General features: G+C 44.9%; 1 pseudogene; it reads right to left on the minus strand.

The window, feature by feature from the left end:
- Positions 1-25,305, minus strand: LOC140204649 (guanylate-binding protein 1-like; annotated as a pseudogene).
- Positions 25,306-25,710: the final 405 nt, after the last annotated feature.

The following is a 25,710-nucleotide window of genomic DNA, read 5'->3' on the forward strand; positions in this document are numbered from 1 at the left end:
TATGCAAGGATTTATTTGACAGTGGCACTGAAGCCTGTGAAGGCACCGTACATCCAGTTGTACAACAAAATGTGAACTGAATCTAAAGTACTGTTTCCATGGGAAAGGAAGCATACATTTCCAATGTCCTCGAGATCACTAACAGGTACTTTACTTCATTTAAAACAGTTTTATTTAACGCACTTCATGCTGGAGTGCTTAGGAATTAGTTACTTGAATGTGCAACTTCATTCTTACAAGATATATATTTATTACTTTAAGTCTAGATTTGCCTGTGCTTATAATTGGGAGGAGTGCCTGTGAGCTGCAGGAGAGGATTCAGTGAGAGAGGAGAGCTGATAATTGGAAAGAGTGTCTGTGGGCTACGTGAGGGGATTCAGTAGGTGGGGGAGTTGGTGACGAGGGAGACAATCTGTGAGATTGTTGAGTGGGTCCAGTGGGTGGGGAGAGCTGGTTCTTGGAGAGTTTCCGTCAGCTATGGGAGAGGATTCAATGAGTTAGTGGGGGGGGCGTTGGTGATGAGAGAGACCACACATTGGACATGCAAGGGGATTCTGTGGGGTGAGGGAGTTGGTAATTAGAGAGATTGTCTGCAAGCTGTGGGAAACTGTTCAATGGATGGCAGAAGAGCGATTGGGGAGAGCATCCATGGGCTACGGGAGGGGATTCAGTGGGTGGAGACAGTCGGTGATGGGGAAGAATGTCCATGGGTTGTGGGAGCGGATTTGAAACAGGAGGGGGCCAGTGACGGAGGAGAGTGCCTGTGGTGTGGTAGGGGATTTAGTGAGTGGGACATATTACACCAGGTCATGGGGAGATAATGATCTCATTCACATCCCTATAATTCTGAGATTCACCAGCTGGAATCTGTGGAAAAATTGGGTGAAAGTTCCTGACCCTGCTTTAAATGTTCCAGTGTGTGTGCCCCCGATATTGGGCTAGGGATTGGATGTGAAATGTGTGGGATGGACAATATTTGGGGTCCAATCCATTGATCAGATTGGTGCAGGGTGTTGGAAGATTTTTGGGATGTCACAGGATTGGTGCTGTGGACACATTTCTAAGTGATTGTTTTTGACTGCTTTCCTGCTTTGAATCATTTGAATTTTACCACAGCAGCCCCCACAGTTAGCAGCACACCAAAAATTGCAGGGGCATACTTCATTATGAAACTCCACTTCCTTTCCTCTTCGTACGTCTTCTCCAGGTAGATGCACCTCTGCTGAGCACTTTCCGCATCCTCCATCCTGCCCTCGACTTTGTATTTCTCCTTCTCACTCCTCATATGCTCCATGGCTTCCTTCAGTTCCTCCACACTGCATGTTTTAACCTCCTGAAACCTTCTCCTGATCTGCTCCATCATCTCATTATCCCTGCATTCCTCAAATGCTTTCCTCTTCTGCTCCATCTTCTCCATCTCCTGTTTCACCCCTAAGAGCTCCTCTTCCAAAGCTGACAAAAGGGGCAGAGGATGAATTGGTTAGTCTGTGCAGAGAGTGTTGAAAGGATCACTTCCCTAGGTGCCCGTGACAGGACATTGAGAAGGAGCTTCACTCACTGCTCAATCTAAGACAACACACATAAAATGGTGGAGGAACTCAGCAGGTCAGGCAGCATCTAAGGAACTGAATAGACAGTCAACATTTCACCCGAGTCCTGGTTTCAGGACTGAGAAGGAAGGGGGAAGATGCCAGAATAAAAAGTCAAGTGGGAAAAGATTCCAGCCGGAAGGTGACAGGTGAATCCAAGTGGGTGGGAAAGGTCAAGGGCTGGAAAGGAAGCAATCTGATAGGAGAGGAGAATGGACTATAGGAGAGTGAGGAGGGAATCCAGGAGAAGGTCACAGTGGGGAATAGAGGAAGGAGCGATGGGGATTTGTTTATCAAAGGAGAAATCGATGTTCATGCCATCAGATTGGAGGCTTCCCAAATAGGATACAGGTGTTGTTCCTCCACCCCTAAGGGTGGCCTCTTCTTGGCACAAGAGGAGGCCATGGACCAACATGTCAGAATAGGAATCCGGACAAAAATATTTGGCCACTGTTAAGTCCCTCTTGTGGTGGATGGTGCAGAGGTGATTGATGAAGCGGTCCCCCAGTTTATGATGGGTCTTGCCAATGTAAAGGAAACTGCATCAGGAGCACCAAACACAACAGATGACTCCAGCAGATTTGCAGGTGTAGTGTTGTCTCACCTGGAAGCATTGGTTTGGGGCCCTGAATGGAGATGATGGAGGAGGTGTACGGGCAGGTGAGAACTTAGGCTACTTGCAGGGATAAGTGCCAGGATACACATGCAATCAACAACAAAATATTTAATATCAACAATCAACAACCTCATGAGATGTACCATTTCCCACCTGGAAGTCAGTAGCCAGCAGAGTCTAATTGAAGAACTAGGATGAGAGGAATCATCATACAGGACACACAACAGTCCATCTTCTCACTGTCAACGGTCATCAACACCCCCAACTATAACAAGTACCTGTCGTCCCCCCCCCCCACCCCAGGAAGAAGCTACTCACAGCTGACACATGCATTCCTCTCTCTGCAGTGGGTGTCCGAAACCTATCAGCTTGTTCCATCTCCAACACAATCCTAACCCCAGGATCAGTGGTGAAGGAATCCTCAGACACCTTAAGGGAATCTGAGCCTGTTGCTGACCAGAGGGGCGGGCTCATCTCCACATCAGGCATCAGACTGAAGGATGGCCCCATTTTTCCTGGGTCTGGAAGTCCAGCCAGAGCCACGTCCTGAGGTAGAGATGAGCCAGTCTCCTCACCGCATCCTTTTGCACAGTCTCTGAACAAGTCTAGGGGAATTATTCCTTGTTAAGAAATGGGCAGCTCTTGGCCTAGCCTGGAGTCTGAACGTAAAATCCAACCTTTATGGTCTGCGTCCTTTTTGTTAATGAGTTCACTGTCCCAGCAACACTGGGAGATCCCCTGAACACTGGAGCACCCTTGCTCTGCCCCATGAGAGGGGTCAGTGTCCCACAGCTTCTTTCCATTCCTAACATGCATTGCCACGATTGGGGTAAATACTGGGGTCCCACTCCTGCAGCCACTGTCCCACCATGTAGCCTATGTTTCTAATCTACACTATCTAACCCCTTCTCTCATCCAGTTGTATTTTCTCTTGTTTAGGCATAATACAGTGGGTTTTTCTTCAAACTATTTGTACAAAAAATTCAATGATACTCTGATCACCCTTTCCATGATGATCTCTAACAACAAGATCGTTACCCTCTCTCATTACACAGAATCAGGAAAAGATAGCATGCTCCCCTGTAGGTTCAGTAACACACTGTTTTAGAAAGCTATCACAGATGCATTCTATGAAGTCCTCCTCAAGACTGCATTGACCAATTTGATCTGTCCAATCAATGTGCAAGTCCCCAACACACCTGCCAATCTATTCTAAAACGCATAGGATATTTTTGTTCATTGCCTCTGCCACTGTAATGTTATTATTTCATACCAGCACTGGATCCTACTGCTCCTCATCTTCTAACAACTTCTCCCACCCACTCCTGGTCTCCCATGCCTCCCAGTATCCCACAACCCCTCCAACCCTCTGAGCGCTCCACTTTTTAACTGCCTACTTTGTACAATCCTAGTTTTTTGAGCACTTTGTTTATTTTCTTACCAGAGGCACACAATCCTTCCTCTGTCAGCTTGCTGTCCATCTCCTGTACATGGTCTAGACAAGGTTTTTCCTCTTCCAGGAAGTGAGTGAGGACAGCCAACCCCTACAAAGAAGACAAAATACAATCATTTACATCCAACTCTCTCCCACCACACCAGTCCACAAGAGACCAGAGACGGGCTCTCACCATCAAACATCTAGTGCTGGGGATTGATACACAATTAGGGAACTCCTCTTACCAATCTACAGGAAATTGGTAAGACCACAACTGGAGACTACATATAATTTATACCATGGCCTTGGATGAGGCAGAAAATATTTTTAAATGATACAAGTATAAGTTCTAAAAATGACACCCAGTGGTGACAGAGGAGAGAGATAGGTTCTGTGAATGGACAAGGACCAGGCAAATCGAGCACAATGTGGGATTATGCAAAATATCCATTGTGGCAGAAAGATAAATAGAAGCATATTATCCAAATGGGAGAGTTTGTGAAGTTCTGAGATGCAGAGAGATCTTGCTGTCTGAGTACAAAATTTGCAAAGTGTTTGTGTGCAAGTAAGTGGGAGAGATCAAGTGTGTTTAAAAAAAAAAAAAAAGTAGAAGGAAAATACTTCAGTTCTATCAGGTTTTGGTGAGATTGCATCTGGAATATAGACAGTGTGGGTCTCCTTTAACACTAACACATTGGAAACAGTTCAGAGATTGTTTCTTAGACTGATGCCTGGATGAACAGGTTACCTTATTAGAGAAGGTAGGACAGATTAGGACCAGACACAAGAAAAACCAGCATGAGGAGTCATAGACTGGATGGTTAGAGAATGGAAGATGGCCATGAATCTCAAAGCTGAGTGTGGTAAACAGCTAGCTGTATCAACGGAGATAGGAGACAAGCATTTTTCTCTCAATGCATGATGGGTTTTTGGAACTCTCTCCATTGATATTCAGTGGAAGCAAGAAGTTGAGATTTTTATGGGAGATATTAGAAGGCTCTTGAAAACCAGTGTTGAAAGATAATTCCCACAGACATAGATACTCTGCCCCATTACTGACTCTCCAACCACTGAATCCCCTCTCACATTCTATGGACATTTCCACGATCACGAACTCTTCTTACCCACTGAATCCCCTCCCACAGCTACAAAAGGCACTTGCCCTCATCACTGACAAATCCCACCCACTGAAACTCCCCCACAGCTCCCCGGCTCTTGTTCCCTGATCACAGACTCACTCCATACAGTTAATCCCATTCCAGATGTTGCATTTGTTGGGTGACATGGATGGAGATGGGGGCAAGCGGAGTTTTCTGAATCCATGCAAGGCAGAGGAAGGAAAAGCTATGAGAATTGAAAAGTAAGTGCCTTGCTCCATAATATTGGACACACCTCCATTTCATCCATGGTCTTTTCTTCATTCTCTTTGATGACCTTATCAATTTCTGATTTCAGCTCCTGGAAACCACCAGGTCTCTGGTAATGTCCAGATGTAAGGTTTTCTTCAATTGATGACATTTCTTTTGCTAGTTGTGCCCTACATTGCTCTTAGCCATGAGAGACTTGAAAGTAGAACTCATTGTCTCCTGGAAATGAAGGAAAGATGTACAGTAAGGTAGAATACCAAGTATTGTACACTGACTGGTGTCTCTCAGTCCCTGTCTCTCAGGGAGATATCTGTACACTGAACACTGTCTCTCAGTCCATCTCTTTCAGGGGTCTATCTGCACACTATTGTGTCTCTCAGTCAATCTCTCTCTCTGAGAGAGGTCTGTACACTAAATGTATCTCTGAGTTGCTCTCTCTCAAGGGGAGATCTGTACACTGACCGGTGTCTCTCAGTCCCTCTCTCTCAGGGAGAGATCTGTACACTGACTGTATCTCTGAATCACTCTCTCTCTCAGGGAGATATATGTACACTGACTGGGAGTGATCTGTATTCCAAATGGTGTCTCTCAATCCCTCACTTTCAGGATAATATCTATGCTCTCTGTCTCTGTCTATGTCTGTATGGGTTGGGTCCAGGAACTGATGTTCGGAGATGAGACAGTTGGTAATCACAGAATATTAGAAGCTCAACTCCAGCTGTTGGATGTGTTTCCCACTGTTGTTATTCATAGATCTTTTGTGGAAGATATTGAATGCCTCTAAACTCTTCATATTGTAATAGTCATAGTCATACTTTATTGATCTGGGGGGAAATTGGTTTTCGTTACAGTTGCACCATAAATAGTAAATAATAAATAGTAATAGAAAAATAGTAATAAATAGTTAAATAGTAATATGTAAATTATGCCAGTAAATTATGAAATAAGTCCAGGACCAGCCTATCGGCTCAGGATGTCTGACCCTCCAAGGGAGGAGTTGTAAAGTTTGATGGCCACAGGCAGGAATGACTTCCTATGACGCTCTGTGCTGCATCTCGGAGGAATGAGTCTCTGGCTGAATGTACTCCTGTGCCCACCCAGTACATTATGTAGTGGATGGGAGACATTGACCAAGATGGCATGCAACTTAGACGGCATCCTTTTTTCAGACACCACCGTGAGAGAGTCCAGTTCCATCCTCACAACATCACTGGCCTTACGAATGAGTTTGTTGATTCTGTTGGTGTCTGTTACCCTCAGCCTGCTGCCCCAGCACACAACAGCAAACATGATCGCACTGGCCACCACAGACTCATAGAACATCCTCAGCATCGTCCGGCAGATGTTAAGGGACCTCAGTCTCCTCAGGAAATAGAGACGGCTCTGACCCTTCTTGTAGACAGCCTCAGTGTTCTTAGACCAGTCCAGTTTATTGTCAATTCGTATCCCCAGGTATTTGTAATCCTCCACCATGTCCACATGACCCCCTGGATGGAAACAGGGGTCACCGGTACCTTAGCTCTCCTCAGGTCTACCACCAGCTCCTTAGACTTTTTCACATTAAGCTGCAGATAATTCTGCTCACACCATGTGACAAAATAATACTCTACGTATTTCGTAATACTCTACGAGTTTGTTCATAGTAAGACAGCCAGATTCTGAGAATTTTTTCATTTCATCATTATAGATTTCAGGGCTTCATCTACACCTGCTTGGTTTTCCACCTCTGCTAATTTGGCGACACAGTTCTCCACACACGGTAGGACCCCTTCTTCCATCATGCCCACGTACGCCTTGATCAATTTATCAAATCTTATGTGGGATGTTTCTGAAGGTCAGCGCTTGGGGATCTGATCACAACCTCAATCCCCACTCTTCACATCCCAATGTTTCCAACCCATTCTCATTCACATCCACACCCCCCTACAGTTCACTCCCATTGTTCACAGACAGAATGGGACCCCACTCCTTTCCCATTCAATCCCACAGTCAACACTTCCAATCCTTCCCATTCAGTACCACACTTGATATTCCCAATGGGACCCCAGACCTTCCCATTCACTCGCAATGGACTCTGTCTCTTTCCATTCTCTCCCACCCTCTACACCCATACTGGTATCCCACACCATCCCACTCATTCCCATCATCTGTAGTCCCAATGGGATCCAACCTCTTCCCCTTTACTCCCACTGTATACACATCCAATGAGATCCCCACCCTTTTCCCATTCACTCCCATTGTACCCACATCCAATGGGATCCCAAAACCTTTCACATTCATTTCCACCGTATACACTTCCAATGTGACATCAGCCCCTTTGCATTCTCTTCTATTGTCCACAATTCTAATGGAATCCCAATTTTTTCCCGTTTTATGTTTCCGAGGTTTCCAATCCCTTTCCATTCACTTCCATTGTACACAAATTCAATGGCATTCAATCTCATTGTCCACACTCTCATGTACTCCGATAGTATATTTCTGTTCCAGGCATGTGTTTTGGGCTGAGACCCTTCGTCAGGAATGGAAAGGAAGGGGAGATATCAGAATAAGAGTGTTGGGAAGGGAGCAGGAAGAAGTCTAAGGTGGCAGGTGATAGTTGATACCGAGAGAGGAGGAGGAGGTGAAGTTAAGAGCTGGGAAGTTGATTGGTGAAAGAGATAAAGGGCTGGAGTAGGAGGAATCTGAAAGGAGAGGAGTGAAGACCATGGAAGAAAGGGAAGGGGGGGAGCAACAGAGGGAGCTGATGGGCAGGTAAGAAGTTTGAGAAACTTATGTTCATGCCATCAGGCTGGAGGCCACCCAGACCGAATATAAGCTGGCTTCATTGTGCCAATGGAGAAGGCTATGGACTGACATGTTGGAAAGGGAATGGAAAGTAGGATTGAAATGGATGGCTACCGGGAAATCTCGCTTTTTGTGGCAGACGGAGTGAAGGTGCTCAACCTGATGCCATGAACATCGATTTCTTGAACTTCCAGTAATTGCCACCACCCCTATCTCTTTCACCATTCCCCATTCTTGTTGCCCTCTCACACCATCTCTTTTCACCTGCCCATCACCTCCATCTGGTGTTCCTCCCCCTTCCCTTTTTTCTATGGTCTCCAGTCTTCTATCAGATTCCCTCTTCTTCAGCCCTTCATCCCTTTCACCAATTGACTTCCCAGCTCCTTTTTCACCCCTCCGCTCTCCCAGTTTCACCTTGTATTTCTTCCTCCTCCCCCCTCTGCATCTTCTTATTCTGATCTCTCCCCTTCCTTCCTTTCCAATCCTGATTAAGGGTCGTGGCACAAAACATCGACTGTTTACTCTTTTCCATAGATGCTGCCTAGCCTGCTGAGTTCCTCCAGCATTTTGTGTGTGTGTTGCTTTGGATGTCCAGCATCTGCAGTTTTTCTGATGCCAGGTTGCTGAAGAGAGGTGGTGAGATTATACCCAGTTACTCACTCCTGCCTGTGACCAGCTGACCCCCAAGAACTCTCTTCACTCTCTTGTGACTGTGAATGTAATTGATGAGACTCTGCGGCTCCTTGATGAAATCCTTATCCAGATCCTTGACATCCAATTCCTGGAGCTGCTTGAGTTTCTTCCAGTGTGTGGGAGTGGAAATGCAAAGCAGCGACGTGAGGGGAAATTATCACGGATACACCTGCGGAGTTCATTATATTCCTTGTCCTGTTCACTGATCTCAACTGTAAAAAAGAACCAGGCTTCAGGCAGGAATCACCCTCACCGAGTCTGTTCTCCCATTCCCAACATGATGATTGTTACCCACCGGACCAATCGGAAGAAACTCTGATGGGAAGGAGGTGTCAGCTGGGTGGGAATGGTGCATTTATACCATCAAACCAGAGGATGGTGTACATTGGCATCAAGTTATTGCAGGCAATTGCGAGGTAATATGAATCAGGTGTAGGTTTTCGCGTGCAAAACAAAGTGTGGCATTTTGTTTAATGAAACCCGTAACACATTTTATGGAACTCCAAAGCCTAAATACTAAAAACACACTAAAAATCCTTACGTAATGGCATCGTCATGTCTGAAATCCCAACTCAATGTGAATTATGTACATTTCTCCCAATTACGTTACCCTCCAGGGAATTGTGAGGTAATGTGAATGTGAACAGGGCAGGGGGATGCAGAGTAATTGGGGAATGAGAGATGTGAAGGGGCCGGGAGACCCTGGAGTGTGTGTGCACAGATTCTCAAAGGTAACAGGTTGCCCCTTCCTCCACCACCCTCTCACACACTGAATTCAACCCTGCTCCCTCCCTTCTCTGGCCCCTTTCCAAGTTCACCCTATCTCCTCAGAGACTGGCACTGTCACATACTCACTGTCCTTCAGTTTCAGACTGTGCTCCAGGTACTCTTTAGGAGTTACATCTTTTCCATCAATCTTCAGTCTCAGAGTCAAATCACGAATCAACCAGACAAATTCAGTGAAGAAGCAGACAAAATCCCAACTGTCACAGCCATCCTGCTGGGACTTCATCTGGATCCGCTTGGACACTTCAGTCACAAAACTGGGAGCAACACCAAGGATAAATGAATGAACCGTTGGCAAGAAAATAGTGATGAATGTCAGTCACTGTTCAGATCTGCCCCTGAGACAGATACACTGAGAGACACTGGTCAGTGTACAGATACCCCTCTTGGCAAGATGGACTGAAACACTATCCAGTGTACAGATCTTCCCCTCAGCAAAATAGACTGAAACACTGGCTGGTGTACAGATCTCCCTCTTGGCAAGATGGACTGAAACAGTGGCCAGTGTACAGATCTCCCCCTCAGAAAGAGGGTGACTAAGAGACACATGCCATTGTGGAGATTTCTCCCTGAGAGAGAGGGTCTCGATGAGTAAAAGGCAAAGCTGCTGCTAGTTGGGAACCCAGGATGTCAAGGAATATTGTAAGTTTGCTCAAGAAAACAGGAGGTGTCTTGATCCAGATACAGGCAGCTGGGATCAAGTGAATCATTGAATAGACATTGAGGGGATGCCAGAGTAAACTCAGGATGGAAGTTTGGAGAGCAAAAGTGAAAGTGAGGTGACTTTAGCTAAGAAAATTAAGGAGAAAGCATACGGTGCATTGGCCCTCATCAATCGTGGGATTAAGTTTAAGGGCCAAGAGGTAATGTTGCAGCAATATATGACTCTGGTTAGACCGCACTTGGAGTACTGTGCTCAGTTCTGGTCGCCTCACTATAGGAAGGATGTGGAAACCATAGAAAGGGTGCAGAGGAGATTTACAAGGATGTTGCCTGGATTGGGGAGCATGCCTTATGAGAATAGGTTGAGTGAACTCGGCCTTTTTTCCTTGGAGCGACGGAGGATGAGAGGTGACCTGATAGAGGTGTATAAGATGATGAGAAGATTTGATCATGTGGATAGTCAGAGGCCTTTTCCCCAGGGCTGAACTGGCTAGCATGAGAGGGCATAGTTTTAAGGTGCATGGAAGCAGGTACAGAGGAGATGTTAGGGGTAAGTTTTTTTTTAAACGCAGAGAGTGGTGAATGTGTGGAATGGGCTGCCGGTGACAGTGGTGGAGGCAGATATGATAGGGTCTTTTAAGAGACTCCTGGACAGATACATGCAGCTCAGAAAAATAGAGGGCAATGGTTAACCCTAGGTAATTTCTAAGGTAAGGACATGTTCAGCACAGCTTTGTGAGCTCAACAGCCTGTACTGTGCTGTAGGTTTTCTATGTTTCTATGTAGAATTCTAAGTGACTTTACAAATATATTAATGAAAGAAGAGTACCATGGGGGCGAATAGGGCCCCTAAAAGATGGAAATGTATTTGTGGAACTGCTGGAGATGTGTACAGTTCTCAAGTATTAGTTCAATGTCACAGTGGACAGTGAAGAGGAGTACCAGCAAGTCCAGTAGGATCTTGGTTAGCTGGACATTTGGGCTCAGGAATGGCAAATGGAATTCAGATGAGTATGTAGAGTTACATTTCAGAAGGACTATTCATTGTAGGACTTTTATATTGAAGGCAAGGACTCCGGGTACCTTTGGACAACAGGAGGAGTTTAGAGTAGAGGTGCAGGAGTCCCTTAAAGGGAAGTTACATGTAGAGAGGATAGGGGTGTGAAGAAAGTTTTTAGCATACTGGTGTTCATCAGTTAGTAATCTAAATTTGAAGTTGGTGGTTACACTACGATTGTACAGAATGTTGGTGTGGTCACACTTGGAGTACTGGGTACAGCTCTGGTCATGTGGTTATAGCAAGGATGGGATTAAAAAGGAAAGAGAAGAAAGAAACATTTAGAAGGATGTTACCGGGAGTCATGGAACTGAGGTGAGACATCTTGGCCTTTATTCTTTGGAGCATAGAAGACTGAGGGGTGATCTTACAGCCGTAATAACAAAATCATGAAGGACATCGATAGGGTCAGTGGTCTTTGTTTGCAAGGTTGGGGGAATGAAAACTACAGGATATAGTATTACGGTTAGAGTGAAATTATTAATAAAAACCTGTGGTATCATTTTTTTTTTATTGACAAAGGGTGGTGATTATATTGAACCAGCCAGCGGAGAAAGTGGGTGAGGCATGTACATTCGACACATTTATGAAGTATGTGGACAGGTATGAAGGTGACGAGAATGCAGGAGGATTTGGAAAGTGTTGGAACAGCTTGAGAATACATTTTAGACGGTATGGACAAACATGGCTGAAGGAATGCTTTCCCTGCTGTTTAACTCAATGACTCTGTGATTGAGAGACAATGGTCAGTGTACAGATATATGCCAAAAGAAAGGGACAGAGGAACATCAGTCCATGCACTGATATCCCACTGAGAGAGACGGGGTTGAGATAAACTGATCAGACTACAATATCTCCCTAAGAGAGTGGGACTGAGAGACGTCAGTCACTATGCAGATATTCACGAGAGAGAGAGTTAGTGAGAGACACTGGTTACTGTAGAGATATCACCTTGAAAGAGAGGGACTGAGAGACACCAGTGAAGGATACTGTAGGTCTTGCAGGGATTTCTGGTCTATTTGATTTTTATCATTGTAAATGAGGATGCTGCTCAGAAGGATAGCTAGTGAATAGATGGAATTATCATTGTGGCTGTCTCCCTGCAGGTAGGACAGACAACCAGTTAGTAGGGCTCTTGCTCAGAGATCAGTTTGCGAGATGTGATGGCGAGGGACAGAATGTGTGGGAGGGGCATCAAGTGCATTGTAGTTGGGTCAGGTGACTTGGCATGGAGGGTAATGATGTGACATTGGTGTCATACAGTGTAGTTGAGGCTCATACTGATTGAGAGGTGTGTGTGTGTATGGGAGAGCGGCGCCAAGCCAATCAGATGAAACTCTGATGGGAAGGAGGTGACAGATGGGTGGGAGTGGAGCATTTATACCATCAAACCAGAGGACGCTGTACATTGGTATCAAGTTAATGCAGGGAATTGTGAGGTAATGTGAATGTGAACAGGGCAAGGGAATGCAGAGTAAGTGGAGAATGAGAGATGTGAAGGGGCCAGGAAACTCTGGAGTGTTCGTGCACAGATTCTCAAAGGTAACAGGTTGCCCCTTCCTCCACCACCCTCTCACACACTGAATTCAACCCTGCTCCCTCCCTTCTCTGGCCGCTTTCCAAGTTCACCCTATCTCCTCAGAGACTGCCACTGTCACATACTCACTGTCCTTCAGTTTCAGACTGTGCTCCAGGTACTCATTCGGAGTCACATCTTTTCCATCGATGTTCATATCCAGTGTCAAATCACAGATCACCCAGACAAATTCAGGGAAGAAACGGACAAAGTTCCAAATGTCAGAGCCATCGGGCTGGGACCTCATCTGGATCCACTTAGAGAGTTCAGTCACAAATCTGGGAGCAACATCAAGGATAAAGGAATAAAGGGTTGGCAAGAAAATTGTGAGGAATGTCAATCAGTGTACAGAACCACCACTGACAGAGTTACTGAAAGTTGCTGGTCAGTATACAGATGAGAGAGAGGGAGATACTTATTTGCACCTGTCAGAGTACAAATCCCCCCCTTCAAGAGAGTGTGACTAAGGGACATTGTGGAGGTATCTCCCTGAGAGAGACAGAGACGGAGAACCACTGGTCAGTGTACACATCCCTCCTTCAGAGAGAGGGTGATTAAGAGGCACGTGTCATTGTGGTGCTATCTCCCTCAGAGAGAGGGTCTCGATGAGTAAAAGGCAAATCTGGTAGTTCAGAAACCTGTCTGTCAAGAAATATTGTAACTTTAGCAAAGAAAGCAGGAGGTGTCTTGATTCAGATGCAGGTAGCTGGGATTAAGTGAATCAGTGAATATATACAGAGGATGCCAGAGAAAACTCAAGGTGGAAATTTGGAGGGCCGAAGTAGGATGAGGTGACTTTAGCTAAGAAAATTAAGGAGAATTTCTAGTGACTTTACAAATATATTCATAAAGGAAGAGTATTATGGGGGCAAGTAGGGCCCCAGAAAGATGGAAATGTATTTGTGGAACTGCTGGAGATGGGCACAGTTCTCAAGCATTATTTCACTGTCACAGAGGACAGTGAAGAGGGGTACCAGCAAGTGCAGTGGGATCTTGGTCAGCTGGGCAGCTGGGCTCAGGAATGTCAAATGGAATTCAGGTAAGTACATAGAGTTACGTTTTGGAAGGACTAATTATTGTGGGACTTTTACTTTGAATGCAAAGGTTCTAGGTACTGTACCTTTGTACAACAGAAGGACCTTGGAGTAGAAGTGCATGATTCCGTTAAAGGGGAGTTACATGTAGAGAGATTGGGGGTGTGAAGATAGTTTTTGGCAGCCTGGCTTTCATCAGTTAGTGCACTGAGTTTGAAGTGGGTGGTTGCACTCCGATTGTACAAAGCATTGGTGAAGTCACACTTGGAGTACAGTGTACAGTTCTGATCACACAGTTATAGCAAGGATGTGATTAAACCAGAAAGTAAAGAAACATTTAGAAGGATGTTGCCAGGAGTCATGGAACTGAGAGGTTAGACACCTTGGCTTTTAATCTTTGGAGCATAGAAGATTGAGGGGTGATCTCACAGGTGTAATAATAAAATCATGATGGGCATCAATAGGGTCAGTGGTCTTTGTTTGCAAGGTTGGGGAAATGAAAACTAAAGGGTATAGTACTATGGTTAGATTGAAATGATTAATAAGAACCTGTGATGTCATTTTTTTTATTGACGAAGGGTAGTGATCATATTGAACCAGCCAGCAGAGGAAGTGGCTGAAGCATGTACATTAGACACATTTACGAAGTATGTGGACAGGTACGAAGATGACAAGGATTCAGAGGGATATGGGAACCTGTGCTGGAAAACGGGATCAGCTTGAGAATACGTTTTAGTCAGCATGGACAAGCATGGATGAAGGGATGCTTTCCCTGGTGTGTAACTCAATGACCCTGTGATTGAGAGACAATGGTCAGTGCACAGATATATATCAAAAGAAGGGACAGAGAAATGTAAGTCTGTGCACAGATATCCCACTGAGAGAGACAGGTCAATATACAATATCTCCCCAAAACAGTGAGATTGAGAAACATCAGTCACAGCAGATATTCTTGAGAGAGGAGCTGAGAGACAATGGTCACTATGGAGATATCACCCTGGAAGAGAGGGATTGAGAGACACCAGTGAAGGATACTGTAGGTCTTGCAGAGATTGCTGGTCTATTTGTTTCTGACCATTGTAAATGAGGATGCTGCTCAGAAGGATAGCCAGTGAATAGATGGAATGATCATTGTCGATGTCTCCCAGCAGGTAGGACAGACAACCAGTTAGTGAGAGCTCTTGCTCAGAGATCAGTCTGATAGATAATGATCCCATTTCTGGACATTTCTTGCTCAGTGTTTACAGAGGTTGGTTGGTGAGGTTTCCCTCCACAGCATCCTTCCTGTCAATGCCACCAGTGACAGGTGTATGGACAAGGGAAGCCTTACAGACCGAGTCTCAGCCAGTGTTCACCAATACAGTGCTGGGGGAGAGCACACTGTCATGGTACCTTAACATCCTTTTCATTTGGGAGGATGGAGATGGGAGTTGGTGTGGGTGGGACAGGAAACTTGGAGTGGGTAATTGTCTTGGACCACCTGCTGTTCTAATGGAAAATATGACAGAATTCCTCCCTGAAGCTCAGCATGAACCTGTGATAAAAATGTTAGTTAAATAATTAAAAAAATAATTAAGTTTTACTTGAAATCAAAACTGTAAACAGCATTTAAATGTCCACACTGCCTGTGGTGGAATTTGAACTCTGGTCTGTGGATCATTCATCTGTCTGTGGGTTACCCATTTGGTAATAAAACCACTGTTCTGAGGAGGGGGATAGTTGAAAGGGAGGGACTGACCTTCTCAGGATCTCCCAGGCCCTTGGTGTCCAACAACAGGAGGACCTCATTGGGTCTCTGAGGGAGGGATCGACACCACATCCAGATTCCTTTGGTGTGAGCCTGCATGTCTGAATCCACTGAGAATCCTGCAGAGGCAGAGAGATAGAGAGAGACAGAGATGTAAAGTTTGCAAGGACATAAGTGGGTCTGTGAGTACCCTATTCCTAGTTTGTGATTGAGGAATCGGATTTGAGTGGAATTGTTGGAAACATGGGAAGAATAAAATGGGATTGTTGTAGAATTCTTGAAAGAGAACAATTGATGGTCGACTCAGAGTCAGTTTTACAGCAAATAACTCTAGTTGCCATTAATGAGACCAGTGTGCTCTCTGCACCCAAGATTTGAGGCAAGCATGCTGTTGAAGTTCCTCAGATTTCTCTAGATCGATTGTCCAAAACAGTGGTGGGATCACCAACACGACACCAATGGATGTCTCCAGTGCATTTCCCACTTCTGACAGCTTGACAATGCAAATGTGCTCTGTGTGTCCAGGTCTCCGGATAATTTCTGCAAGACAGATAGTGAAAAGAGGTGAAAGGTTAGAGGTGGAAGTTTACAGCCACTGCCCTTACCCTTCTTGTCTCCTGCAAGACAGTTCATGAGGTAGGACTTCCCTGTACGAGCAGCACCAACCACAGCCACAACAACCACTGGATCCTCAATGGACTGGAGGACCTTCAGAGCATCTGGGTTAAGCTGCAGCTTCCCGTCCCTGTTATAAACCAGCTGCAAGGGTTTCTCCATCTTCTGATTGGTGGCGGCAGTATCCCTGGTTACCGACATCAGACAGTCCATTCCCGAAATGTCTACAAAGTCAGAGCAAGTGAATCTCACACTGCTTGAATCAGAGTAAATGGAACAGACAAGACACGGAGCACATCAGCAAAACATCTGTATCTCAATCCTGAGCCCCTGGAGTAGATCCCAAACTTAAATTTATTCACTGGGATCTGTTAATCCACGGTACATATGAATCCCCGATACCAGTGATTGTATCCCAGCCTCTACATCACTACCAAGATCTGTTATTTTATATATACTCCCTCTGAACACCTGGAATGGATTACGGCCTATAATTCACTCCTAGGAATCTGCTATACAAAATATAATCTCCCCAGATCCCTGCATCAGATCCAATCCTCTAAAGCATTCCCAGTGATTTATTTTTCTCTCTGCATAGAAAGTTCCAAACCCTTAGATTAGGTCTCAGCCTGTAGTTCACTCCTAGGAGTCTATTGTTGTATAGCATAACACCCCAATCAACTCTTCTGTTACTCACACCAAGGGATCTGCTGTGATATTGTCATGGTCCTGACTGAATAGTGGCAGGGATCCAAGATCCAGTGCTCCAATTCCCCGGAGTGTGGTTAGCTGCCATTGTCCCTAGTGACTCAGACTGACAAATATTGCCTGCAACATTCCTTCATGGAAAGTCTGTACTTAAAAGCCCAAGCTATGCCTTCCTCTTTGTCGGCTGTGTAGAACAGATTATGTTTGAAACCTTGCCCAGTTTTACTCCTCAACTCTTCCTCACTACATTGATGACAGTGTTGGTACTGCTTCATGCACCCACGCTGAGCTCAGTAATTTTATCAATATTGCCTCTAACTTCCACCCTGCACTTAATTTAACTTGGTCATCTCTGACACCTCCCTTCACTTTCTTGCTCTCTCTGTCTCCATATCTGGAGAGAAACTGACAACCAACATCTTTTATAAACCTACTGATTCTTGACTTTACTTTTTCAGTGGCTCAGGCGCGGTGAGTGTTACCGTCAGAGCCGTATGGTAGTTGGGAGAGAGCGTATAGAAGGAGCAGATTTGGGTAAGGCCAATCTTTCTCGGCTTCACAGGCATGGTAAGTGTTGGCATCAGAGGCCTAAACTCAGCTGCAGATCAATGAAGATCGGGTCAAGCAGAGTGGCTAATATTGGAGTGTGCCAGAGATAGAGTTGGAAGGCTTTGGCTTTACAGGCAAGAAAAAAATTCTGCAGATGCTGGTAACCAAAGCAACTCACATGAAATGCTGGAGGAACTCAGCAGGCCAGCAGCATCTGTGGAAAAGTGCAAACAGCCGACATTAAAGTCAGGTAGTGTGGGAGTGATCAGGGATTCATTAGTTAGGGGTGTTGTCTCCGAGATGCCAGGGCATTCCTTTACTGGGTCCTTCTGTAGTTTTGCTTCTTTTCTTCTCTGTTTGATTAACTGCTGCCTTACTTTCTAAAGATTTTCCTGTCCTCACAGTCTCACTTGAAATGGCCATCTTCTCAAGTGAAAATACCAATCACCTCTCTTGTCAATTCAGCAGTTTTTCTCTGCTCTGCAAGTCCTCCTGGTGGGTTTCCCAATGGACTGTCACGTTTAGCTGAAACATTAGTAGACATCCATCGAGTCAGATCAGCTTGAAGGGTTTTCACCTCATTCCTCAAAACCTCTATCTCTGTGGCATCAGGGATCACTATAGCAGTAGAGGCTACCACTGGAAACACTCCTCAGCTTTTGGAAATGTCCCCCTTCTCAATCATGTTTTCCTCCTCTCTAACTCCTCTGAGCAACTCGGTGAAAGATGGAGCAGGGTGCATTTTATGGGTCATTCGAATACTTAGAACAATCATACCATGTGACGGCACGCCCTTCACAACTTGCTCCACCCTCAAGCAATTTCTCTCAGACAGTTGAATGCCCCTGTGTGGCACAAACAGTGCAGCAGTTTCTCCAGCCTGAAAAGGTAGACAGACAGCTTCTCTCTTTCCTCCTGGAATGTGTGTCTAAATTCATCATCAGATTGGCTGTACTTTCAGTAACACCAAAAGCATCTTCCAGAGCTTGCAAGTAATTAACTGACATGGCTAATGGGTTCTCTACCTTCAGGAACCTCACTGTGTCAGCTGCCGGACACTTCAAACCCTCCACCAATCTCTGTTTTTTTTATATTATCTGAGCACTGCCATTCATCCATTAACTGAGCCTCATGTTTTTCTTCCCCATCGGGTGTGGGTTTAACTCCAGAGAACATTCTCAGTCGACGATAAATTTGGCTTCCTGAAGGTACACTTTGGCATTTATCAACCAGAGATGTAATAGCTGAAACCAGCTGAAGGACTTAATAGAATTCTCACATCAGATAACTCCTTTCCTTCACTTTCCTTCACTTTAAAGTCTTTTCTCTCAGCTATATAACCCCCACCCCCTACCCAGAGATTTGAACCGGCCTTGACCCTGCCTCTCCAGGTGCCCCTAGCCTAGCAGGCAGCACGACTTCAGTCATGTCACTGCTAGTGTGAACTAACATAACATCCTTACCAGCTGACTGGACAAACGTCATTCAATCATTGTAACGTTCCCCAACACTTTTACAGATCTTGGCACTCTCAGTTGCAGTTCGTCAGGAAGTCAAATATCTATCCCACTCAGAAAAAAAGCATTACTTGTGGATAGCTTTTTCAAATCCCACCAAACCATAATACCCACAGCATCCATAATAAAGTACTTTAATTATGACACACCTTACTTCCCATGAACTCAAGTTTAATCACTGGCTTAACACATAAATAAACTGCTTAATCAATCCTTAAACAGCATATAGGGTTCTGGAATTCACACAGAATCCAATCTCCAGACAAGCATCTCACAATGTAACCCTCCTGTTAGTTTTAAAAAGAGCAACAGAAAAAAATATTGGAGGAACTCAGGAGGTTAAACAGCATCTATGGAGGAAAATAGACAACACATGTTCTCGGTTGAGATTGTTCATCTGGATGGGATAGAAAGAGAGCAGATAGCCAGAGGGGTGAAGGGGTGACCTGGAAGCTGATAGGTGGAAATCCTGGTGTTGAAGATGGTGAAATCTGATAGGAGAGGACAATGGACAAATGAACAAAGGGATGGAGGTGAAGAGGGGAATCGGAGTGAAGAATATCTGAATGATGGGTAGATCGAAAGGGCATGAGAGGAGAAAGAAAGTGTATTGGGTGGGTGGATATGAGAGATAAAGGAGGGGGAAGAGAGGGGAATGGTTACTGGAAGTTAGAGAAATCAATATTCATGCCATTGGTCTGGACACCACCAAGGTAGAATATGAGGTGCTGTTCCTCGCATCTGTGTGAAACGGCAACTCAGCAGTAGAGGAAGCTGTGGAAAAACATGTCAAAGTGGGAATGGAAATTGCAATATTGCCATTGGGTGATCGCAGCTGGTGTGTGAATGTGATCAATGTAACAATTCCCAAACTGCATTGAGTCACATTGGTATAGAGGAGACTGCACCAGGAGCAATAAATAACACCAGTGGATTCACAGGTGAAGGACATTGTCACTTGCAAAAATTATTTAGGACCCCGAATGGAGGTATATTGTCAGGTGTAACACCGAACGCAGTTGTAGGGATAAGTACCTGGAGGGGGATCGATGGGAAGGACAGGCAGACAAGGGAATCATGGAGAGAATGATACCTGCAGAGAGGCTACAGGAAGCGGGGAGATGTGCCTGGTGGTGGGATCCCATTAGAGGTGGTGGAAGCTGCACAGAATAATAGGTTGGATGCATATGCTTGTGGGGTGGTAGGTGAGGATGAGGGAAATTCTATAGCTGGGATTGTGGGAATGACGCGAGATTAAACATATGGGATACAGAAGTGATGCGGGCGAGGGCGACGGTGATAACAGTAGGGGATACACTTTTCTGAAAATAGAAGGATGTCCTGGTATCCTAGAATGGAATGCCTCATCACGACACCAGACGTGGCAAAGATGAGAAAAGGGAATAGTGTCCTCATGAGTGAGATCTGATGCTATGAAGAGACTGGACACTCTTGGGCTGTTTTCTCTAGTACAGCAGAGGCTGAGGGAAGACCTCAGGGATTTATAAGATTATGAGGGGCACAAATAGAATAGATAGCTGGTATGCTTTACCCCAGAGTGGAAATGTCCAATACCAGAGGACGTGCTTTTAAAATGAGAGGGGGTAAGTTCAAAGGAGATACGCCGGACAAGTCTTTACACAGAGAGTGATGGGTGTCTCAGTGTTGAATGTGTCTACACCTGCACCTGGCACTCCTTCTCTGCCACCTGCCCTACACCCTCTCGCAGCACCCCACCTTCGTTATTCTCCTATATCCTTTGCTCCTGCCAGATTTACAAACTCTCTCCACTGTACTGAAAAATATAGTACCGTACTAAAGTCTTAGGCACCCTCGCTATATATATATTTGTACCTTCAATAATACTGTGTAGTACTGTATATTCAATAATGGATACCCTCTATGATTTACAGACAGGGATTTTAAGATTCTTATCTCAGCACAGAGAAAAAGTATGTTCTGTAGTATGTTCTGAAAAGTTCCGGTTTCAGTTTTAATATTCCTTTTCATTAACTTGGGCTTTAATTCTGCAAGCAATGTGGTTTTAAGTTAGTGCAATATAAAGTATTAAATCAGTAGCTTTTATCCTCTCAGGAAGTTGTTTCCTGAACGGAAGTGTGTGGTTGTAGTCAGGTGATAACATTGAACATAGCTCTGGATCCTGGTGAAAGCTCAGAGCTCTTTTCTGAGAGGGTTTTTTGGTGAGTACTAGAATTCTGGGTGGTGCAGGTTAAAGAAGTGATCAGTGGTTATTGTCTAAGGACACAGCCTGGATAGGTCAGTCAGAGGGACAGGAGGGTGAGATGTGAGAGAGGCAGCTATGGGGATTCAGAAGGTAGCTACAGCAGTCTCCAGCCTTGCTTATGTCCAAAGGGGGTGGGGTTTCTTCATCAGAGGAGAGGCAGCAGGAAAGGTGAACTAACCAATTGCATTCAGGATGTGGGAGTGAAGAGGGAATATACTAGTGACAGGAACAGTAATGCAGGGGGAGAGATACTGTTCTCCACAGCCTTAACATTTGTGTTAAATCTTAACATTTGTGTTGTTTGTCTAAGCCTGGGGTTTGTCCTCAAACTTGGAGAGGAATGATCCAGTTTTCAATGTACACATTGAAGACAAGAATTAGGCCATCCTGTCCAGCGAGTCTGCTCTGCATGGCTGATTCATTTCCCTCTCAATCCCATTCTTCTGCCTTCTCCCCATGACCGTTCTTGCCCGAACTAAACTGAACCTATCAACCTCTGCCTTAAATATACCCAATGACTTGCTCTTCACAGCTGCATGTGGCAACAAATTCCACAGATTCACCATCTTCTGGCTAAAGAAATTCCTCCTCATTTCTATTCCAATTGGATGTCCCTCTATTCAGAGGCTGTGCCCCCGTCTCCTAGACTCGCCCACTATCGGAAACTTCCTCTCCATATCCACTCTTTCCATGCCTTTCAACATTTGATTGGATTCAATGAGATTCACCCTCTTTCTTCCAACTTCCAATGAGTAAAGGCCCAGAGCCATTAATCAGTCCTCAATGATAAGCCTTTCATTTTTGGAATTGTTGTCGTGATTTCCTCTGAATTCTCTCCAATGTCAGCATATACTTTCTTAAATAAGGAGCACAAAACTGCTCATGTCAAAAGGCTTCACTCGTGTCTTATAAAGCCTCAACATTACATCCTTGTTTTTATATTCTAGTGTTCTTGAAATAAATGCTAACATCACATTTGCCTTCTTCACAACTGACTCAATCTGCAGATGAACCATTTGGGAATCCTGCATGCGGACTCCCAAGTCAATTTGCACCTGAGAATTTTGAATATTCTCTCATTTAGAAAAGTCTTTGCATTTTTTCCTTCTACTAAAGTACACTTCCTGACTCTGAATTCCATTTGCCACTTCCTTGACCATTCTGCTAATCAGAAGGAGGAGGGAGAAGAAGATGGCGGCGCGACGCAACACGCGCGGCCGTTCCGAATGAATATCGTATGTGTAACTAGGGGCCGTGCACAATCCGGATTTGATGGAAACAGCCATGAGAAGTGCAGAGGAACATCTGGAGTAACTTCTGAAATGCCTGCTTCGCTGCCGCTGCTACTGTGTGATCGAGAATCTCCGGAGACGAAGGCCCCAGATCCTCGGCTTTGCGTATCGCCTGTTGCTGGGGCCGGGGTCGAAGCGCTCGGCAGGGATGGTGCTCGGTGTCGAATATGTGGTCGGAGGCTCGGAGTTTCTCAGATGGACTCAGAGTCGGACTGTGGTCGGATGCTTCCAGGATGCTGCACCGGCAAGTTGGCGGAGCTGGAGGTTTACCATCTGCGTGAGATGATGGGACTTTCGAGAGACTTTGAAACTTTTACTGTGCCATGGTCTGTTCTTATCAAATTATGGTATTGCTTTGCACTGTTGTAACTATGTGTTATAATTATGTGGTTCTTGTTAGTTTTTGAGTCGGTTTGTCATGTGTTTTTTGTGATATCATTCTGGAAAAACATTTTATCATTTCTTAATGCATATATTACTAAGTAACAATAAAAGGAGACTGCATGTCCTCATAATCATAATCTATTCAAATTCTGAAAACAGCCAATCAGAGATCGGGACTGAAAGGAGAGGTAACTCACACAAGTTGGAGGGTGTGAATTAAAAAGCAGCCTTCATGGGAGTTTCAATAAATGAACAGCAGACAATCAGAGATCAGGATTCATTAGCAAGGGCAAATTAAAAATAAGGCAAGGCAAGTGGAGTGGCCATTGTTAGATTGGGCAGTGTTAAAGTGGGGTTCTGAGGCTTTATTTCTTCAAAGCTTCTGTGAGGAGAGGCTTGAGTGAGACAAGGCGAATAGCTGGAGGTAGATTTTTTCAGTTTATTTATTGTTTCCTTCTTTAATAATTGCACAGTTAGAGCAGTAGTGATGCTAAGCAGGGTAGTTGAATACTCCTCTAGCAGGATATGGAAAGGCAGGAGACCTCCAATGTCCCTGATGATATCACCTGCAAGGAGTGCATCCAGCTGCAGCTTCTAATCCTCCGAGTTAAGGAGTTGGAGTTGGAACAGAATAAACTCTGGATCATTCAGGAGGCTAAGAGGGTGATGGGTAGGATACATGGAGAAGTAGTTACACCCAAGCTGCAGGACACAGGAAACTGGGTGACAGTCAGTAAGTGGAAAGAGGTTAAACAAACAGTGTAGAGTAGCCCTGTGGCTATCCCATTCAACAATAGGTATTACACTTTGGATACTGTTTCACAGGATGAACCAAGGAGACGGAGGCGGTGGAATAAGAGCTCAGTGTCATGGCCGGCGCGGAACTCACTGAGGTGTGGCTGCAGGGGGTCAGAAGTGAGGCCTTTACTGAGGACAGAACATTCTGCTTCAGAGAGGGGAAAGTCAGAGGGGATGGTGAAGACCCAGCATAGTAAAGAGCAGGGATCAGAGGGGGGAAGAAGGTTAGACAGGAGAGAGTTGGGGTATTCAGGGATGGTGGTTTGAGAGGAAGCTGAATCTCTGAGGACCCGAGAGCTGGCGGTGGGACCTGAGAGACACAGGATTTCAGAGTGGTTATGGGGGAAGGGTAGAGTGGGGTTCCAGCGGCAGCACGTACAGTCCCATCCTGGAAGTGCTGTCGGTCAAGGTCAAGGCTGGGGTCGGGGTTGGAGGTTGTGCAGTCAGCACTTTGGTGTCTGGGGTCATTGGAAACTGCATCGATAGCAGTGGAGTCCTGGTTCTGAATCAGTTAGGGATTGTCAGAACCATTGAGATTGGCAGCAGGAATCACGGTCTGAAGACATTCATGGCTGTGGCATTGGAGACTGCAGGTTCTGTAGTCTGTGACAGGCTATTTAATAACCCACCGACCACCAGAAAAAGCAGGATCTCCTGGTGGCCACACATTTCAATTCCACATCCCATTCCCTTTACAACATTCCAGTCTACCGCCGCAATGAGGCCACATTCAAGTTGGAGGGGCAACACCTTGTATTCCGTCTGGGTAGCCTCCAATCTCATGGAAAGAACATTGATTTCTTGAATTCTAGTTATTGCACCCTCACTTCATCATTCCCCATTCCTCTCTCATGTTATCGTTTTACCTGCCCATCACCTCCCTCTGGTGCTCCTTCTCCTTCCCTTTCTTCCGTGGCTTTCTGTCCTCTCCTATCAGATCTGCACTTCACCAATCACCTTCCCAGCTCATTTCCTAACCCCTCCCCCTCTCCTGGTTTCACCTATCACCTACTACCTTGTATTTCTTCCTACACTCCCCCCACTTTCTAATTCTGACCTCATTGTTTTTCCTTCAGTCCTGATGAAAGGTCTCAGCCTGAAACATCAACTGTTTACTGTTTCCCATAGATACTGCCGGACCTGTTGAGTTCCTCCAGCTTTTTGTGTGTGTGTTGCTTGGATTTCCAGCATCTACAGGTGTTCTCTTGTTATAAAATAGGCTGAAGTTACTTTATTGTGTTTATATGCTTATTACTAAACCTCCTGGACATTCAAATTGTTTGGATCTGGTCAACCCAGCTCATTATAGCTGTTAACATTTGAAACAAACGGCAACATTGCATTCGCCTTATTTACCACAGACTCAACTTGTAAATTAACCTTCTGGGAGCCTTGCAGGAGGACTCCAAAGTCCCTCTGCACCTCTGATGTTTGAATCTACTCCCCGTTTAGACAATACTCTGCACTAACGTACCTTTTACCAAAATGCATTGTCATTCATTTCCCAACACTATATTTCATCTTCCACCATTCTACCCATTTCTCACCTCTTCCATTTCTTTCCCCAGTCCAACTTTCCCTATGGTAATGAGAAGAAATAGCATATCTGCCAATGCAGAGTACAGCCGGGAAATACTTTCTCTGAGGTGATCACAAAGAAATAGTGTTTCTTAAAATAACTGACCTTTTGATGGAGTGATCATCGCACAAACCTCCTAACCTTTCAGGGGTTAATTCAAACGTGCATGCCACTATTCCCGAATGAATCCAAAATGTCAGTTATTTCGAAGATGAACCAGACGTCATTGACTTTTCCCAAATCCTTTGGGTTTCTGTGACATTGGCAATGTCTTCACTCCCTCTCCCTCTCGACAGTAAAACAACTGCGTAATCAAATCACTGCGGCAACTCTCTAACCACCTGGCAGCAAACTCTATGTAGCGGAATAAAAATGAAAGAAATGAAAGAGGTGAGAAATGGGTAGAATGGTGCAAGATGAATAATCAGGTCATTATGAATACCTACTTTAAAAACCATCCAAGACACTTGTGGACCTGGAAAAGTCCAGGTGATAACACTAGAAATCAAATTGACTTTATTACTATAAATCAAAGATTTACAAACTCAGTGACTCAATGCAAACCGTATCCAGGTGCAGACTGTAATAGTGACCATAACCCAGTAGTATGTCATGTAAACGTAAAACTTAAAAAAACTAAAGAAGCAAAAACCTGAACAATCTCGCAATTATTTAA

The sequence above is a fragment of the Mobula birostris genome, chromosome 11, assembly GCF_030028105.1.
Source record: "Mobula birostris isolate sMobBir1 chromosome 11, sMobBir1.hap1, whole genome shotgun sequence".
Lineage (NCBI taxonomy): Eukaryota > Metazoa > Chordata > Chondrichthyes > Myliobatiformes > Myliobatidae > Mobula > Mobula birostris.